The sequence below is a fragment of the Gopherus flavomarginatus genome, chromosome 11, assembly GCF_025201925.1.
Source record: "Gopherus flavomarginatus isolate rGopFla2 chromosome 11, rGopFla2.mat.asm, whole genome shotgun sequence".
NCBI lineage: Eukaryota > Metazoa > Chordata > Testudines > Testudinidae > Gopherus > Gopherus flavomarginatus.
In genome coordinates this window covers 8,674,350-8,686,472 of record NC_066627.1, presented here as the reverse complement: position 1 = coordinate 8,686,472, position 12,123 = coordinate 8,674,350, and the positions used below count along the sequence as shown (strand labels likewise).

General features: G+C 41.9%; 1 long non-coding RNA gene across 2 annotated transcripts; it reads right to left on the bottom strand.

The window, feature by feature from the left end:
* Positions 1-2,877: 2,877 nt before the first annotated feature.
* LOC127031352 (uncharacterized) lies at positions 2,878-7,808 on the bottom strand. 2 transcript variants are annotated; one of them, XR_007768528.1, is made up of 2 exons: positions 6,772-7,808; positions 2,878-4,307 (listed from the first exon to the last, which is right to left on the bottom strand). It is a non-coding gene; the product is annotated as an uncharacterized LOC127031352 (long non-coding RNA). The 2 variants fall into 2 exon arrangements; XR_007768529.1 differs by having other exon boundaries at positions 6,780-7,808.
* Between the last annotated feature and the right edge of the window lie 4,315 nt (positions 7,809-12,123).

Here is a 12,123-nt window from a genome sequence, read left to right as displayed (position 1 = left end):
CCCCTTTTAGGGTGGCATTCATTATTACTTAAAAGATTCCTTTCTTTTACAAATATCCTTGCTGACTGCAAGCAAAACAGAGGAAATACCCCTATATTTTCTTGTGTTTTTTGTTCTATAAGCAGGCCAGGTTTTAATGGGTTCTACTTTTTAAGGGTTATGCGGAAATTATTCCACCGTTTGGTTATTAAATTCATGAGGTGGTGTACCTCAAGTTTTTCCTTTTATATAGCAGATCAAGTTTGTAATGTTTTTCCTGCTGTGTTAAGCTTTAAGTTTATTCACAGGTAACAGCTGAGAAGCATCATTATCATATTACTTTAAAGGATTTTTCCAAAAATCATACACACTATAAGCTGTTACGGGGTACTTACTAACACTAAATTTATTTTAATGTATAATATTAACAATAACATTAGCATCAAATCTATTAAAGGTATCTTGTTATACCATGCCTTTTATGTAGGCAATTTGTTTGCTGACCAGGTATGTTCTTTATTTGCAGCTTCTTTTGTGCTGGCAGTTCTCACCTTTCTTTATCAGTTAGGTAATTTGCATCAACACAGGCTTGGCTTTTGGATTCAAAGCCTCAGCAGAGCTCAGAGACTCTGTCTTAACACACAGGGATCTGAAAAAGAAAACACAGCCTATTGCGGCTCTTTTTGGAGCCCTAATAGGATTTTAATTCAGCAGCACATTTCATTTGCATTTTTTTTACCCCTTTCTACAATATACACTGCACATGGCCTAGGGAAAATGCACATTCCTTCTATACTATAACTTTTTAAAAACATTAGCCATATTAATTTTTACATAAGGTGTAACTGTTTCTTTTGTTCTGACAGAGTTTTCATGTACCCTTATAAAAATGACAGTCTGATTAAACAGAGCTATTTTAAGGCTCAGTGTTTTTAATATTGCTTCTTTTTGTTTTGTGCACCTCATCTCTGCTGTTGCTTCAAAGGGTCACTGTTAATTTCTTATTCTTTCATTACAGCTTTTATCTGCTATTCTTTCAAAAAAAAAAAAACCAAACAAACAAACAGACTTCAGAATCTCTCCATATTCTCCTGATTTTGACTGCCCTATTGCAGCCATGACTTGGTCTTTATTTAAAAAACATTTTAATTTTTGTAAAGAATCAAGTTACCCCTTAAGGGTTAAATGCTAAATCCCAAAGCCAAACAGCACTAATTACCTGGGTCTTGCAAAAAGGTCTGTCAGTTTTGCAACTTTGAATTAAAGAGTCAAATGAATTTTTAGTGGCATTAAAAACAAAAACAAAATCAATTTATCTCACACCTAGAAAACTGGAGTTTTACAAAGCAGATGTGTTGGTCTAGATTCCTAGAACGCTGCATATTTTTACAGACAAATAGATACATACACATTTTCTTTTCATTAACATTTCTTTACACTGCTTTGTTTTTACATAGCTGTATATATATATATGGATTATTTACAGGCATTCTTCTGGAAAAAGAGCCCATTTTCCCTTCAGAATGGCTGCAAAGAAACCAATAATTCTTTCTCTTTAACATGGTCCTTTTTAACATTTTCACAAAGTTTAACTGCTTAATTCTCTTCAGCCTCTGTAGAGTTAACTTTTCACTCCTTTCTTAAATCACTTGTTTATGTCCCAAAATGACACCTTTATCACCTCAGATTTCACCATTTTAAGTATTGTTCCAGGGGTTCATGCCTGCACCTGCTGCTTTTCTTACTCCTGACACTATTCCCTTAGGGCTTTCAACCTGTTTCTTTATCTGTTGCTTGCCTGCTTGTCTGGGCCCGATCCTGCTTTTTTTCCAATGAACCGTTTGTGAGTGATACTGTGGTCATTTCACAATTTTGAAAGAAATGTTCAAGGAAAGGGGCCAGGAAGGGTAGGAGCTAGTGGAGGAGCCCCCCCTCCTTGCTGAATTGGTAGTGGAACACTAAAGAATCATTTTTTGAGGCAGACAACAAAGGGGAACAGAACAAGGGGCTTTTTGTCATTTTTACAATGAGATGGGAGTATGAAGGGGGTTGGATCAATCTGGGGTTTGGAGAACGGGGTTGTCAGGGACTCTACCCCAGACGGCAAAGTTCGTTGTCTGACCGCGAGAGAGACAGGCAACACCAGCAAGGTCCGATCAAAAGCTCTTTATTGACAAGTGCACGCATCAATAGAGAGCAGCTCGTCTCCCGAGAGAACCAGCCCCCTCTTTACATCTTAGTATAAGCCTATATAGACAGTTCCGTCGCGTCATAAATTATTCACTGGAGCAACCCACCCCCTTCTTCTAACAACTAGAAACTAGACACCTTTAGTATACATGCATGCCTAAAGTTAGAAATGTAAGGGAGTTAAAAACAAACAAAGAACAAAACCAGGGAGCGAAAACAAGGAGGCTGGGAAACTAGGGCTCTTATCAGTTCTTCGAAGAGCTGCCTGAACACAGCACATGTGGTACTATGCCAGGAATGCAGCTTCTCTCTTATCTCACTTTTTCCCAGCGCTTGTGAGACATGCTGCTGCTTCTCAGTGTTTTCCACTCAGGGATTACCCACAAACCTCTGTTAGCCTGACTTTGGTCAGGTTGGCATACCTGGTTTTGTCTGCTATATCTTTATTCAGGCCTAACAATCCCCCCTTTGTCCCTAGAGGACCATAATGGGACTCTTGGGACACATATCTATTTAACAATTGTACGGAGGAGGCTAGTAAACCATGACCCAAGGTCTGAGTGGAGGTCCTTAAAACTAAAAGTGTGATCAAGAGATATAGCATGGAAAACAACAGCAAGATTATTAATAGCTTGTAAATCTTTGTTAATTAAGCCAGAGTGATTAACAGCAAAGCAACATTTTTCCCGATGCGAGCACAAGCCCCTCCCTAATTTAGCATCCATGGCATTTAGCACACGTTTATTTTGCAAAGTTATTTTTGCTACTTCATCAGTTTTTTGTTGCAACTTTTGGAAAGCGTCTATTTATGCATTAGCTGTTTTTTTTAAGCTTTGCAGAAATATTTACAACTGCTCTCTTGAGCTTAGCCACCCACAATCCAGGAATGAGTGCACGGACAAAAAAGTGGAATCCTGTTTATCTGACAACTAAGGGATTGGGGCACTGAGTATAAATCAGTTAGGTATACCAAGTGGTTTAATTTCCCAGATGTTTCGGTGAATAATCCAGTTTCATGTGCATCCTCCCCATGGACCCGTCAGGATTCGGTATGTGGAAGCCCACACCCCCCGGTCCAAATGATTGGAAGGAGCACTGTAAATGTTTACACTTCCACCCAGAAAGTCTTTAGTATATCTCCATGACCACAGATCAGATGGTACTCCTGATGTGTTTGTAAGGGCAGTGGGCCAAGTCTGGTACTAAAGATCACTCCGAATGGCCATCAGCTGGTCATTCAGGAAATTTTGAATTTCCAAACATACTAGATCCCACTGCAATGCCTTCCCAGCCTCAGTGATATTTAATACCATCTTTCCTTGGTGTAGTACTATATTACATTTGTTATTTAACTATTTTTAGGTACTTTTAAAAGGCATTGACATTAATAGCATAGGAGGGGGTTACATTATTAGTCACTGGAATGGTTTCAGTACAGGTAAAATTTCCAGTGGCAGAACAAACTCTTCGGGTACTTGTTATTTAAAATTCAATACATGCCGAAGAATTTATCCAGAACACAGGGCACAGCCTGTAGAATATACCCCAAAATCCAATTAATACCACATTCCCAAGCATGGGTTCCACAAATTTTTTCTGCCAGTGTACAATTCTTTGTTTCTTCACCAGGGTTAGTTCTTAATGTCCTTTCTAGTTAGGAATTCCTGGACTTTAGCAATTTCAGTGGAGTGAGTGTTCCTTCTTCTTTCCCAAAACAGTCATGGTGCAGCATCATATAGGGGAGAGGTTACTAGCACATCACCCTGTAATGGTTTTGCTTTTTCTAGAAAAATTCAAAGGCACAGTAGATCTGTCAGTGGATAAGGGAGAGGCTACTAGCACTTCACCTTGTACTTTTTCCCTACTGTCCAGAAGGCACAGTGGAGCTAGAAGGTGAAATAGGCTAATCATCAGTAGGAGAATTCTCCCAATGTGGAGGGGTCTTTTTGCACTGAGAATTTTGGGTCCAAGCAGTTAGTCTTTGGCACTTCACAACGGTGTTGGTAGTTACCAGGACTTAAGAGCCTTTTCAGCATGGAGCCAAGGCAGTCTTTCGTTGGTGGACCTTTACATCAATCCCGTCTCCTGGTTGTAAGGAGTGGCAGGGCTGCTAGGGTCTTTGGGTAGCGATTCCTTACCTGTGAGAAAAGAAACTTAACACATTTCATTAGTGCCTGGCAGTGTTTTTCAGATCTCATAGCTGCATGGGAAAATTCAAGCTCTCCTTTTCCTGGTTGTTAACCAAGTTTTAACTGTGAGCAGTGTCCTTGAATGGAGTCAGTGTCTTATCTATAGCCTGAGCTTGCTATTTTATTTTATTTTATTTTTTTCAGTTAATTCATTCTGTTCTTTGTCCTTCTTTCCTTCTTGGCTTTTTTTAACCTGCAAAGGAAACTTTCACTTTTTACTTATACACCTTTTTCCCAACAATGAACACCTACACATTGTCATTATACAGTACATTAGTTTTATTATTCAATATATGCCACACATAACCTTTTACTAAAATAACCTTATTACAGAGCTTTTGAGCAACAAGCCAGGACAAGCACACCCACTTTGAGGAGTTTACTCAATACAACCTCTAGTTCAATAGCCTTCCACCATTCCCAGCCCTCTGGCTAGAAATCTGAGGTAGCCAGAAAGATCCCATGTACAATATGGGGAGTGGGTTAACTTTTCATGTCTTTGATTTCAAAGACTGTTGGTATGCAAATTTTAACAACAATTTTTGCCATTAACAATTTGACCAATAAAGTTTCTTTTCCTTACTTAAGGAAATGCATTAGACTTTAATATATTACATTTTCCTGATTTATCTAAACACTTTGTATTCCAAGTTGAACAAAACAAGTACGTGCATTTTAATTTAACCTTTATATTTGATTTTAAACTAGACTATTTTATAAAAAAATTAAACACAAAAATTCCAGCCACAAGACAAACACCACAAGACAGAACATAGAACACAAAACATAATTTCTATTGTGCTAGTAAATGCATGGTACGTTGAATGCTGTTTAGCTGGCATCAGTTTTCTCTGATTATCTGAAAGACAAAAAAAACAGAGGTCTACCCCTTCTGGGCAGACAATCATTGCTTAAAATAGACAAATACCCTTGTTGATTTCAGGAAAAACAGAGGAATTATCCCATATTTTATGTGTTTCATAGGCAGCCCAGGTTTCAGTGGCTCCTACCTTATCAGTTAGATAATTTGCATTAATACAGATGCTTTCTGGCTTGCTTTTTACTTTTAACTGTTGCTTTCAAACACTGAAAGAAAACATCACTACTTATAGTGCCCTTACAGCCTAATAAAATTTCAATTACATAGCACTATATACATTCTTCAGCTAATTAAACTAAATTCTAAATGATTGCAATTAACAATTTCTTTGCCTTAGTTTATTTACGAACATTTTAAAGACACCAAGAACTTTCCTCTTTAGCATTTTTACAAAGTTCAACTGCTGTTTTCTTCAGCAACTACAGAGTTAACTTCTCACTTTCCCTTAAATCACTTGCTTGTTTTCCAACAGCCACTTTTATCAACTCAAATTACCATTCCAAGTAAGTTCTGGGTATTTGAAATTCCCATGCTTACACTTACTTACTCCTTCCTTTCACTACACCCTTAAAGTTTTCCAACCTGTTTTCCAATTTCTCTGTTTGTTGCCTGCCCGCCTGGGCCCGATCCTGCTTTTCTCACTGAACCGTCCCTTCCATAGGCACCAACTTATTCCACTACCAGTTTAGCTAGGAGGGTGGGCTTCTCAACTAGCCCCCCACCCCTCCTGGTCTCTTCCCTTAAACATTCTTACTCACAAGACTACCCGAGTCCTCCTTCATGAGGCTTGCCACCTAGACGAAGACACATGGCCCATTGGGCAAAGGCCATTTACTTAACATATAATTTGAAGGACTATTCTTAGAGGGTTTACCCAGAGATTCATTCATCTGTTTGACACTTAAACAGAAAAGAGAATTACACAGAGCGCAGAGGGAATTACAATCTAAGCCAGACTTTCCTACTTCTATACACTGACCGCTACAGGGGACGGGACAGAAGGATTTCAGTTTAACCTCAGAGCTGTCTCGCACACATGGCTTTCACTCCGAGGAATTACGAACAAGAGGTTCAGTTCCACCCACACTCCTAACACCCAAATGAACAGAGAAAAAAAACAAGAACAGTAACTGGTTAAATAGAACAGAACCAGAACCAAATAGTGTTTCCTTATCCTATTAGGACTCACTTTTACTCATGCAGTTCTCAGCATGTAACACCAACAGTACCAAGCAAAGCAAACACAAAATAACAAGGATAAAACAAATAGATGGTGTAAATTCTGCAGGGCTCCCCGCTTCTTAATTGCTCACCAAACTGTGACAAATTTCTGTTACCAATCTATCCCTCGTGTCAGGTGATCAGGCTGACACTACAGGATCGTTGGGGGAAGATAAAGAAAACACACCATATAACTGAATTTTAAAGCTTCATTTATAAAATAATAAAACAACAACGGAGAGTGTTGGGAACGCTCTCACATCACTCAGGAAAATATTAATGCCCCAAGCCCGAAGCTCCTTTCATACTTACACACGTACGTTCAGACTGGCCACTTCTGTGTATAATGTTCAGAGGAGGGGGAGAGGTGGAAGGGAGATTATCCTGTATACAGCTTGTCCAGAATTTCCAACATGCTTCTGCTCTTGGGAGGGCTGTTTTTTTACACCCTGGAATCTCCTACGGCGTCTCTTTCAGAGATTCCAGTCCAGGTCGGCTGCCTGTGGCTTCTTTGGTGTCACCAAGCCACACCGACTCCAGGGTCACAAAGGCACACTGTTGGATCTTACTGGACAGTTAAGCTTTGCAAATGTAATTTCAGTTCTGTAACTTGTATTTCCTTTGCTTCGCCTCTGTCTATATCTTTTTTCTTCACAGCCAGCTGGGGCCGAAAGCAGCCCCTCCCTGCACCAAGCACAGTCCGCGCCAATTCCTGACCCTGAACGCAGAGCACCCCCCTCCTTCCATCCCGGGGCCGAGATGATTTTTAAATTAACCCATTCCTTATGTTTTTTTCTTTTTTTTTTTCTTTCCCATTAAACATTCTAGTAGCAATGCTAACTACTTCAGACAAACTTTTTTCTTGCGTACCATCTGGATGCTTTCTAAATCTTTTTGCAATATCCTTTGCACATTGTGACATGAAAACCATTTTAACCATCTCCTTTCCATGATTAGTTTCAGGATTTAAATTCCCATGCTTTTTAACTTTACAAATCAGTTGAGCACAAAAGTCAGAGAGGTGCTTATCTGGATGCTGAACACAAGCAGTCACCTTGCTCCAATTTGGAGTAGCCTCCCCTGCATCTCTAATACCATTCAAAACAGCTTTTAAAAACCCATCCAACTTTGTCTTTTGAGCTGGATTATTGGGATTCCAGTTAGGGTCAGTAATTAGCCAAGGTGCATTTAAATGAGCTGCAGATTTTTCTTTTACTTTTTGTTTTTCATCTTCTGTTGTGAGAGTATTTAATAACTGATTTACATTTGCCCAAGTGGGCACATGAGTGAAAAAGATTGTGCAGAACATTCTTTCCACTGCCTCAGGATTGTCTCATAAGTGAGGCATAGTGCACTGCCAGTTAAACAAATATGAAGTTTCAAACAGGGTATGGGTAAAACCATCTCATGTTCCCCAGCAACCAGTAGAACCAGATAAGTTTTCAATGAGGCTTGTAATATCAGGGGTGTCTCAGAAACATTCTCCCTCATGGAGTTAAGTAACCTAGTGAGGGTCCACAAGGGCAAGGACAAGGGCTGCTGTAATATTGCGGGTGTTTGAAAAGCAGTCCCTGACCAAGTTTGCAAAAGGCTGGCTGGAGGCTGCACAGAGAGGGTGAGGCTGTCTGATTCCTCTGAAGATGAGGGACCATCACTCTGAGCTCCCCCTTGATTCTCCTCTGTCCCTGAACTGTCCCTAACTTGCTTTTGAATCCTTGCACTCTATCAGACGGGGAAGAACAGGAACAAAATTGTCCTCCTCCCGGTGCGGCTATGGTGCATATGGTGGGTGATTTTTTTACAAGAGCTCTCCATACAAACAGCTTCAAAAGCTACCCATCCCTCCATGGGTTTATAATTATACCATACAAACAAGTAATCCATTTGTCCCGGCCTAAGATTAACCAAAATATCCCTTAAGGAGTTCATCCTATTTGTGGAAAAGGTTTCACCCACCGGCCAGTCTCTAGTTGGGGACAAATGAAAGGTAAATGATGGCCATTGGATCCAGCACAGATTTCTCATCTTAAATTTAACTACACCAGCTGTCTCAGAAATCTCTTTCCAATCTCTAAGTATCAGAGACAACGGGGCGTCCCCCGGGCACTTATTGCCAACTTGTCCCATTTTAATGAAGGGACTTTAACCCCTCCTCCCCGGGTCGAGGTAAAGGGACTCTAACCCCCACCTCCCCGCGTCGAGCGCTCGCTTACCTCTCCAGGGACTTGAACACCTGGACTGGGACTCAAACCCAGGCTGGGACTCTAACCCAGACAACTTGGATCCTGCGCAAACCTGGACTGGGACTCTAACCCAGACCTAAGTAGTCAGGGACTCTAACCCCGACAACCTGGACCCTACTCAATGGGTAGGTGGACATTGCTGGATTTCTACGAGTTTCAGCTGGTTCACAGAACACGCCTTATCGCCAACGCAGAGATCAGATCACCAGGCAAGGCTCCTCTAAACTGGAGGATGCGCGCTGCGTTGCCTCAGGGTCCGATCCCCCACTGGAGAGTCAGACGGGTCCCGGCGGAGTCGCCAAAGATGTCAGGGACTCTACCCCAGACGGCAAAGTTCGTTGTCTGACCGCGAGAGAGACAGGCAACACCAGCAAGGTCCGATCAAAAGCTCTTTATTGACAAGTGCACGCATCAATAGAGAGCAGCTCGTCTCCCGAGAGAACCAGCCCCCTCTTTACATCTTAGTATAAGCCTATATAGACAGTTCCGTCGCGTCATAAATTATTCACTGGAGCAACCCACCCCCTTCTTCTAACAACTAGAAACTAGACACCTTTAGTATACATGCATGCCTAAAGTTAGAAATGTAAGGGAGTTAAAAACAAACAAAGAACAAAACCAGGGAGCGAAAACAAGGAGGCTGGGAAACTAGGGCTCTTATCAGTTCTTCGAAGAGCTGCCTGAACACAGCACATGTGGTACTATGCCAGGAATGCAGCTTCTCTCTTATCTCACTTTTTCCCAGCGCTTGTAAGACATGCTGCTGCTTCTCAGTGTTTTCCACTCAGGGATTACCCACAAACCTCTGTTAGCCTGACTTTGGTCAGGTTGGCATACCTGGTTTTGTCTGCTATATCTTTATTCAGGCCTAACAGGGTAAAGGGGAGGGCTCAGTCTGGTGGTGGGAGAGGAGGCTTTTAATAAAGCTTTTAACGTATTATTTGAATATTTGAGAGAGGCGAATTCTGAGTTTGTCCACCTATGATTTGCCTCTTGCCACCACTGCATGAAACAATTAACCTCTCCTTTAGCCAATTTAGTTTTAGGTTGGCCGACTTTGTCCTTTAAGACGTCCACTCAGTCTTTGTTCCAAGATTTTAATAGTGGCCACTGAGTTTTGGGATCTCCCTGAGTTAGCCTAGACCATTTTTCCAGAAATTTACGGGAGTCTGGACCCTTTTTACAGGAGTCCAGACCCATCCTAAATACATCAAATGAGCTGGCGTTCATTTAGGGAACTGTCCCGACTTAGACGTCTGGTTACCAATACAGAAGGAATTCACACACCAATCACACAAGAAGGAAATTCGGGTTCTTCAGAGCGATGCCCAGTGCAACACACAAAAGGAGCCCACAGGCTATTGCCTCAATCGCCCTTGCTTTCACACCAGTGGTTTTCCCCAAAGTGCGGTGCAGCTGCGATTGTGCAGATTCCACTCACTCAGACCGCGGAGACAGGAACCCCTTGGTCGGTCTATCCCCGGACGGAGACGGCACCCAGACTCAAACGCTCTACAAGAGGACGGATAGACATAGAGACAGGACAGTCCTCAGTCCGGACAAAACACAAAAATAATTACCTGACCAGATTCCTGATGTCAGATCCCGGGATCCCTACCAGAACAGAGTGGGAACCAACAGGTTTGATGGCGTAGACCTCACTGTGGCTGTGCGCCTTTCCGCTCTAGTGGAGGATCGCTCGGGCCAAATACCCAGGTGCCGGCTGCCACGGTCATCCTACAAAAACGGTCAGGAATCACACAGCCCCAGTGAAGACGGTTGTCATCTTGGTGGAACCTCCAAATCGTGAAAATTAGAATCAGGATTCACAATTTGTCAGACCACTCTGTTTTATTAGCGCAGCGCTCCACCAATAACACCCAGATAATGTGAGTGGCCATGCAAGACCCAAATAGTCTTATTTATACAGATAAAAGAGTGGGAATTAGACAAAGGGACAAAGAAAGCAAAACAGTAAAATTCACCTGAGGCACATCATGCATATCCTACTTCCTTACTAACTCTTATCGATCTAAGGCTAATACTTCACCAATTGCCCTTAAACGGTGCTGTCATGGTATAATCCCCACTCTGAACCTTAGGGTCCAAAAAGATGGGGTACCAGCATGAATTCCTCTAAGCTTAATTACCAGCTTAGAACCTGTAGCGCTGCCACCAACCAGGAATTCCAGTGCCTGGTACACTCTGGTCCCCCCAAAACCTGGCCCGGGGACCGCCAAGACCCAGACCCTCTGGATCTTAACACATGGAAAGTAAACCCTTTCCTTCACTGTTGCCTCTCCCAGATTTCCCCTCCCTGGCTTACCCTGGAAGACCATTGTGATTCAAAGCCCTTGAATCCTGAAACAGAGAGGAAAATGCACCTTCCCCCCTCCAAGATTCTTCCTGAGAGAAAGTAATCCTGGCACAGAGAGAAATCAGCCTCTCTCTCCCCCTTCCCTCCTTTCTCCCCACCAATTCCCTGGTGAATCCAGACCCAGTCCCCTGGGGTCTCACCAGAATAAAAAACAATCAGGTTCTTAAACAAGAAAAGCTTTTAATTAAAGAAAGAAAAAACAGGAAAAATTATCTTTGTCAATTTAAAATGGAATAGGTACAGGGTTTTTTAGCTATAGACACTGGGAACACCCTCCCAGCCTAAGTATACAAGTACAAATTAAAATCTTTTCAGCAAAATACCAATTTGAACTCCTTTCAGCCAAATACACATTTGTAAATAAAGAAAACAAACATAAGCCTAACTCGCTTTATCTACCTAGTACTCACTATTTGGAATCTATAAGAACCTGTATCAGGGAGATTGGAGAGAAACCTGATTGCACGTCTGGTCCCTCTGAGCCCCTAGAGTGAACAACCACTAAAACTAACAGCACAGCACAAAAACTTCCCTCCCTCAAGATTTGAAAGTATCCTGTCCTCTGATTGGTCCTCGGGTCAGGTGACAGCCAGGCTCACTGATCTTGTTAACCCTTTCCAGGCAAAAGAGATATGAAGCAGTTTTGTTCCATTAACTCTTACTTATCTGTTTATGACAGGTGCAATTGTTCTATGTTACTGTCTGTATTCCTGACACCTTGATTGCAGCATTCCAACAGTTTTGATTAAAGGTACAGACAGCATTTCTTTAATCCTTCCTATTTTCACAATGTAATTCATTCTACTTTCACACAATCAAATCAGGGAGTCCCATCTTCTGTGTGATCTGCAACTGTCTGGGCCAGAGTAGAGTGGAGCTAAGGAGAGAGCAGGATCCCACAAAGAGTCAGGGAGCAGAGCTGCACAGGTGTAGTGCCAGAAACTGCTACATGTAAGAATTTGCAACCTGTAACAGTTACTGATACCTGAGGGACATTTTGGAGCATGAGCTTTCGTGGGTGAATGCATCTAACGAAGTGGGTAT